This window comes from Sipha flava, unplaced genomic scaffold, assembly GCF_003268045.1.
Source record: "Sipha flava isolate LNK unplaced genomic scaffold, YSA_version1 0_pilon_pilon, whole genome shotgun sequence".
Classification (NCBI taxonomy): Eukaryota; Metazoa; Arthropoda; class Insecta; order Hemiptera; family Aphididae; genus Sipha; species Sipha flava.
Window position 1 is genome coordinate 1,082,317 of NW_020271713.1, and position 8,430 is coordinate 1,090,746.

The following is an 8,430-nucleotide window of genomic DNA, read 5'->3' on the forward strand; positions in this document are numbered from 1 at the left end:
TGTGAATTGAGTATTTTTTTATTACTTTATACAACACTAAAATCACCAATTTAAAAAAAAAAATGTTATTCATGTATGAAATATAATAAATATTTTTAAATTGAATGTTTTGAAAATTACCTATTTTGTTAATGATTAATGATTGGATTGCATACGCTTATTGTAGAATGAAAGTAGAGCTTTTCCATTTGAAAATTTAAAATATTATTTCGTCTAAGGACGTATTTAAGAATATTTAGTTTTCAAACGATATAGGAATTTTTTGGTTGATTTATAAATCTACTAGTGGTGTGAACAATTAAGAGGAAATACTCGTTTGATTAATTATTTTTGATAAAATTATTTATTTATTTATAAAAGTATTGATAAAATTATCGAGTAAATCGAAATCAATTGAAAGTAACTACTAAATTAACCGAGAGCTTTTTTCAAGTGAATTCCTCTCTTATCAAAACCACTCGTTGTCAATTTGAGATGATTGAAACTAGTAACTAGTAGATAACCGTGCTCACAATAGGAAACGATGTAAATCAAACGTCAATGGCCAGTGAAACAATTTATACCGTTAGTCGGACAAGGCCCTGAGCGGCATGAGCCTTTAACAAAAAATAATGATTGTTTTAAAATAATCATAAATAATGACTGTTATTACTGCTATTTACTATAATATACATATGCTGCTATTAAAATACCAAATTTAAAATTAAAGATGAGCGTTATATAATAAATCTCGTATTATCAGCTGTTATTATAAAATAACAATAGCATTATCAGATGGTATAAAAAAAAAATAGCAGTTTAACATCCCTAGCCAATAGGTACTAAACTGCTAACTTGTAACTACTAAATTGACAGAGGTTTTTTTCGAGAGAATCTCTCGATTGTTAAATTCTTTTGATTGTCGAAGTCGCTCGATTTTTCCATCACTAATTTATACTATTTTTGCTTGTCAGTGATAATGCAGATAATAAGTTTATCGTATTATATCTCTGAAGATGTGAGGGTATTGGGTAGAGAGCCTTGATATAAATTAATTATATATCAAGGCTCTCTAGTATTGGGTATAAGAAACGCAGAGGAGACTGTAATTGACAGAGAAGATCGGATAATGAAATGAAATTGTTGCGACGATGGGCCTGAAAGTCTTGTATAAAACCGAAGGAGAAGAAAAATTATATCTCTATACGATAACATGGAAATCGCGATAACAATAGTTATTGTATACTAATTCAATTATTATATTTTAATCAAAAAAATCACCTATCGATACCAGATTTGTTTAATGTTTTATTTTCACATCTATGAACTATTGGCATTTAACATTTTTTACCATACTGTTTTGTATTAACACACATTTTACGAATAATATTTTAATTGCATTAATTAATTTCACACTCAACGGCTATAATTAATCCCACAAAATCATTGGCTATTTTATATGCTATTCGTTTTAACCTAAAAAACATTCAACACTTGGCTCTCATGTTAAATTATATATAAAAAATATTTACTTAAATACATTTTATTAATTTATTTATTTTATGACCATTATTTTATGCCTGCTAATAAATATATGTAAAAAAAATAATTGAACATTGGCTACGCCACAAAACCGTGTTTAATAAGTATTTTAATGGATCCAAACTAGAAAAACATTTAATTCTACAAAAACGAATATTTTTATATTTATCGCACCTAATTTAATTTGGTTTTGAATCCACGATCGCTCTAAGTCGTAAATGTTATTTCTTGTATTGCATTTTTATAGTTTGTTTGTCCACTCGTTTTGTGAAATAAATAATCTTTTGAATTATTTATTTATCATTATTAATACAAAAATCGATCATAATCAATACTTATTATAAAGCTATATAAAAATGTTTGTGTTTACATTTTTAAATTAATTATTTAAACTAAACCATAATGTAATGATGTAGTGATTTGTATTTTCTTCACTGGATGTATAAGATATTAAAGTTTGATATTTATTTTTATTGTGCGCTTAATTTAAGCGATTGTCTTTACGGTTTAGCTATAAATATCAAAAAATAATCATATTCTATAAAATATAGCAATTTAAACTTATTTTACTTATTGTCTTTATTTCCGATGTTTCGCAATTTAATTTCAAGTATTATATTCCATAATTCTTCAAAATCCATAGAGGATTCGAATACATTTTGTTGGAAATTTGGTCAGAGAGTAGAAACATACTACGATAAAAAAATATTTTATCTATGAGTTTGAATGATTATGGTCAACAGATTAGCATTTTTTTTACTATTTACATCACATTAACCAGTGTTTCGCGGACGTTCGATCGACGGTACGCATATGAAGAAATATTTTTTTGTAATTTTTAATTGTCATGTTAAACCTGCGTGATGTCATAATTTTCAAAACTAAGGCACTCGAGATTTAAAAATACATCAAATAATATCTCAGAATAAAGCATTGTGTATAAAATATGTTTTTACTAAAAACATTTTACGTGTTATTGTTACTTTTTAATCGTTGTTTAAACGGAAATAATTTAAAATTTTGTCGGAAAAATGAACGTTATTATGTCGTTCCCATTATATAAAAAATGTTAACCTTTGAAAATGTAAAAAAAACTGCCAAAAATTTTTAGTCGACCCTGCCAGGATTCGAACCTGGAATCTTCTGATCCGTAGTCAGACGCGTTATCCGTTGCGCCACAGGGCCGGTTGTATGAAATGAGCATTTTCATTTAATATAAGTCGTTTTACGGCGGCGATTTTTTCGTGTTATTTTTAAATGAAAAGTCGTATCGTCTAAAATTTCTTAACTAAATGTTGAAAAACTTTCAATTTGCGTTTTACCAGGTGAATACATGTTTTCAATGACCGCAACAAGATCATTAGATAAACTATGTATTATTCACCAGGCACAAGTATACGCGATTAATTCAATGCCGACGTTATAATGATGTATCGTGCCGAGCCAATCTTTGAAAAATATTATCGGTTCCGAGACGATGCCGGATACGGACTAACCGGCACAAAGTGTGTAGAGTGCGCTACGGATTCGAGAAGTGTGTACCTACCGAGTTCTTATAACTAACACTTCTATGAAGGTATTTTTCAGGAAGCTAGTTTAAGCAAGACAGCCGATGAGAACTTAAATATATCTACCTATTCAATTTTAAAATATGTATCTCTCAACGGAATAAATAATTTATAAATAGTTTTCAGATTCATAACAGGCAATAGTTTATTTTCAGTATGAAATATAATAACAGATTGGTAGTTATAATGTGCAATTTGATTGATAAAAATAACTATTACTGACATTGTATTATAAATCATAATTATATGGAAGGCGGTAGAGAGAGGGGCTCTGCATCATTGTATATTAACAAATGTGTAGTACAGATTTTTAAGAAAAATAAGGGCTGCAGTTAGCACCTCTACATAGGCCGATGTAAGACTAGGTATTTGTTTTTTGAACATTTTCAATTTTGACTTCAAAGAGATTAATTTACGAATTACGAATTTTAAAAGTGCGAAAACGTGTTACATATATCAGTGATCTAGTTCGCCTAACAACACACGACGTAAAAACATTTGACGCATATGATATGAGAATAAGAACAATAATTGTGGAAATACTGACGCATAAATCGTTTTGTCGATACCCCATGTGCTTACTATATAAGTACTATTACGTGAATTTGAAAAAAAAATTGATAGTAGCATTAGACCACATAAAATAACATTTACATTGCAAACGTTTATTACCTCACCACAAAGTTGTAGATAACCGTTCAACAAATACGAACACGGCGAAAACTAAAAATCAACTGCATCAAGTCGTTTTGAAAATATATACTGAGCGGTCAACCCAAATAATACAGTCATACACCGTAAGCCGAGTATTTTTAAAACACTAAGAATATACACGTAACAGTCGTCGGTATCCTTCAGACGTCGGCATTGAACGTGTTGCATTTCTACGTCCGCAAGAAGATCGGACGTATTTTTTTATTGGCCGATACGCTCTGAATAACATTAACAACGTTCTATTGTAAATTACGAAAAACGCTTTATCATTGTTTTTCGTGCTAATCAATCTATTCTTTGTTGTTGTTGTGATTTCTATTTTGTGCTTTATGCTATACATACTTTTACGACTATTATAACAATTAATTTATGATAAAGATTAGAATTTTTCAATTATTTTATGCATTTTACGTTCTATGCGTTTCAATTAGAATAAAACGTACCTAGTAATCATACATGATGGTGATGCAGACTATTCAGGTAGTCCTATCCATTTTCAATCGTATTTAATACGATCAACTAAAAATACAATATTAAATCATATTTAATGTTTAATAAACCTTTTCGGCCTTTGAATCAATAAAAAAAACTACGTATGTTTAAATGCACAGAGTATTATTCTGTTGACTCAACTGAGACACATTGTAACCGCATGCAACGCTGTTTTTATGTGTTCAATAGTCTAAACAACTATAAATATTATTTGATTAAAAAAAAAAATATATCAAAGTATGCAATAGGTATTTATTAAAATACTGTGCATACAATATTATGTACATAATATAAAATGAGATGGATTTAAAATGTAATAATTCGTTAACAAATTAAAGATACATAATTGTGTTTATACGCCTACCGATAATAAATGAAAGTATTTCAATCATAAATTTATAATCATCAATAACCAGGGCTTAAGGTGGAGGGGGCACAAGGGGGCTCAATCTCTCTAACCAGAGACTGAGACCTTAATGGTTTTAACGGTTTAGGTAAGGGTTCGGGTTTTTAAAATATTTTTTTAGGGATTTAGGTTAAATTTCGGGATTTTAAGAGTTTTAAAATTTAGGTTTCGGTTTCTAACCTTTATTTTTGTACATTATTTTTTCAAACTAGAAATTTTAATACAAGAATATATATTGTATACTATTGTTTAGTATTTGCAGGAGCTGATTAAAGTGTTCATATTAATGTTAATTTTAACCTCGAGTATAGAAAAATAAAATAGTTTCTCATGTGCTTTGATAACAGATGTGTTAATCTGAGTAGATCTTTTTATTTTTATATCTTTAAATAGTATCTCCTCATATATATCCTGGAACTCAGGTGCCTTTTCAAATTTGTTCCATGCTTTCCCTTTTAAATTTATGGGTACATATTTATAAATATTTATATAATATCTGATTACCTAGCTATATCAATTAGATTTTCAAAATATAAATATTTAAGGAATACAATATATAAACTAAATTAATCAAAATAAATATTATTTAAAATTTTCATAAGTAATCTGCTATAAAGCTACACGTACAGGTGAAGAGCAATTACTGGTAAAATCATAGGTGCTTTTTTTTATTTTGTTGATAATCACATAATATTCACATTGGATATTTTTAACATAATAGCGAGTAGGACCTGAATAAATTACTCAAGACTGCACTAATATAGTTAATGGTATAGGTATAAACTATAAAGATAATGTCGTCTGTCTATTTACTTGAATATTACATAGTTACCTACTATTTTATCACCATATTATTTTAATTCTATTGACAATGATTTTAAACTTACATTAAAATTAAATGAAACAAAAATGTGTAACTACTTACTTTTATTTTTCCATTGCAACTTTTACAAACTAACTCGTTGGATTTCTTATCGTAAACAGAATATTTATAAACGCATGATACGGTATGACGGCCCATAATTTTAATTTTATACTTTTTAACTAATAAAGGTAGACTGCGTGTTCATGCGTCGGCGACTGAATAGGTAGTAAATATAGCAAATTCATCACTGAGCACCGATATTCGATAATAACTAATAACGATAATACGATATGCGTTTGTACTGTGTTTGACGTGTAGATATGTAATAAAAATAAACATTTCAAAAACCCAGTATCATTTTTGTAATTTTAAAAATAACTTATGTGTCCGCAGATATGTTCCGTTATCGACATTATCGTGTAACATATACATAATATATTAATATATATCAATATTCCTTAGCCAATAATATTATATTCAATGGTCGACGGCCGAATATAATTGAGTAAATATTGTATAATATAAATCATTATAAGTTATTATTGTTTCTAAATAATATACCTATCTTTAGTTTAATGAGTAATTTCTTTCGATTTCAATAGGAATTTGAAAACAGTAAAAAACCCTTAAAAAAAACGGGTATTCTTTTGGTATTGTTTATAGGTTTCGATATTGGTTAAGGTCTAGTAAAAATATAAAATACAGGTTACGGTTATTTTCGGTTCTTTAATTTACACTAGGTTTTAGGTTCGGTAACCGGTTCTTTTCGGTCCGGTCTCAGTCCCTGTCTCTAATCCTCACAGCACTTATAAAGCGTCTCCTTTATTATTTCTGCGAAAAATTTACTGAAACGCTCAACTGTTTGTTAAAAAAAATCGTACACAATAAAAAGTTGAAAAATTGGCTTTGCAATTTACTTGATATCATTAGGTGCTAAACAGTCTTCTGTGAACAAAACTAACATATATTAAGTATACATTTTAAATTATATAGTAATATATATTTATGTATACGTTTTTTAAATTTATTTTATTTTATTAATATGTATTTACAATCCATCGTTTAAAACAATAAGTAAGCAATTTACAAGTTTATACATTTGTACAGCACATGAATAGTTTGTGAAGAAAATTGTTCGATAACAACACCTCATAACATATAATTTTAATTATCTAGTAATTGTATGGGAATATATGGAATGCTAAGAATGATATACGGAGTAAAGTTCTCGCTGCCCTCTTTTGCCACTTTAAACTCTGTCAATAACAATGACGTATTTCTACACCGTTTGGAATAAAATGTGAAATTAATTTTTTTCGGACAGTTGCTCTGAATTTTATATTCTATGACATTGTTTTTTAAATAAACAATTTGTATCATAGATATAGGTACTTAAAAACATTTTTAAAAAAAAATTGTTTTTTAATATTTTGGATTTTTTTCAATTCCTACAGTGCCTCAACCTTTTGTTACAAAGTAAAAGTTTTAACCAAAACAATTGTATGGAAAAAACTTAAACGTAAATAACTGCTGTAAAAAACAAAAAATGTAGGTACTATTGTTTCAATAATATTTTGCTTCATAGAATAATTTTCAATTTATTATATAGTAAAATGTACGAATACATTTATATGATTTTTTTTTAAACTTACGTGTAATAATATGTTGCATAATATCTTATACACTTTAATACGTATTAATAATATTTTATAAGCAATTAGTTATTACTATTTTATCCACTGTGACGTATTAATTAATTATTTTGATATAATTTAGAAACCGGCGTAAAAGACCGTTTTTTTAAATAAATAGTTGGAAACAGAAAACCAGTTGATTATTAAAGATGTTTCACATTTATAAAAGAGAGTTAAAACTAATAACTAATAACTAATAATAAGTATATTATATACTTATTAATAGGGCTGGGATTTTAATGTTCTAAAAAATAGCAAAAAATACTCTAAAACAAAAAAAAAAGGATAAAATGCACTAAATAATTGCATAAAAAAACGATTTTCTATAGTTTGAAAATGATATAAAAATCATGTTACCAAACATATTAAATATATTTATTTAACATAATAATTACATAAAAGGTACTAATTTATTTAATATTTATATTTTATCTAATTTTATTTAAATTTAATTTATTTCAGAACTAGCTGTTATGATCATCGCTCGACTCTTATAAATAGAAAAATTTCTTTCGACTATATTAATTTTGTTCTATTTTTGATAAAATAGGTACAAGGTACATAAGTTTATCAATTCAATAGATTACATACTAAACGTGCAAGTTTTGAACGAATAAATGCCGAAACGTTTAATCAGTACCTTAATATTTAAGAATTTTTAGATAAATTCTGAAAAATGCTCTAAAAACAGCAAAATATATCCTTAAAATGCAAAAAAAGTTAAATTTGTCATTAAATTCAGAAAATTTCAAAATAAAAAATACATTAAACTAATCTGTGTCGCTTGAAAAACATTTTTTTTTACGGATATATGTGTTGGGACATCAGAAAAAAGATGCATTTGCATCAAAATCCTAACCTTAATTATTAGTTATTATTATTAATGTTACAAGTATATTATATACTTATTCGTAGGTACAACACAGTATTATTTTTAATTCTCGATCGGTTCAAAAAGAAAACCAAAAATTCGTGTTACAATCGCCAAAAAGACATAAGTTCAGTGAACTTATATAAGAAGGCCGAATAATTTTTTCAAAAAGGATGACGGTTCGAATGTTTTAATGTTTTTTAATGTTATGTTTTAATTTACATTTTTTTTTTTTTTTAGTGTTATAGTTACGCTGGATTTCATTGGAATATATTTTGATTAATTAATTGATTTTATCA

At 27.0% G+C, this 8,430-nt stretch overlaps 1 non-coding gene across 1 annotated transcript; it reads right to left on the reverse strand.

Moving 5' to 3' along the window:
* Positions 1–2,633: 2,633 nt before the first annotated feature.
* Positions 2,634–2,706, reverse strand: Trnar-acg. Its single transcript has one exon. It is a non-coding gene; the product is annotated as a tRNA-Arg (tRNA).
* Between the last annotated feature and the right edge of the window lie 5,724 nt (positions 2,707–8,430).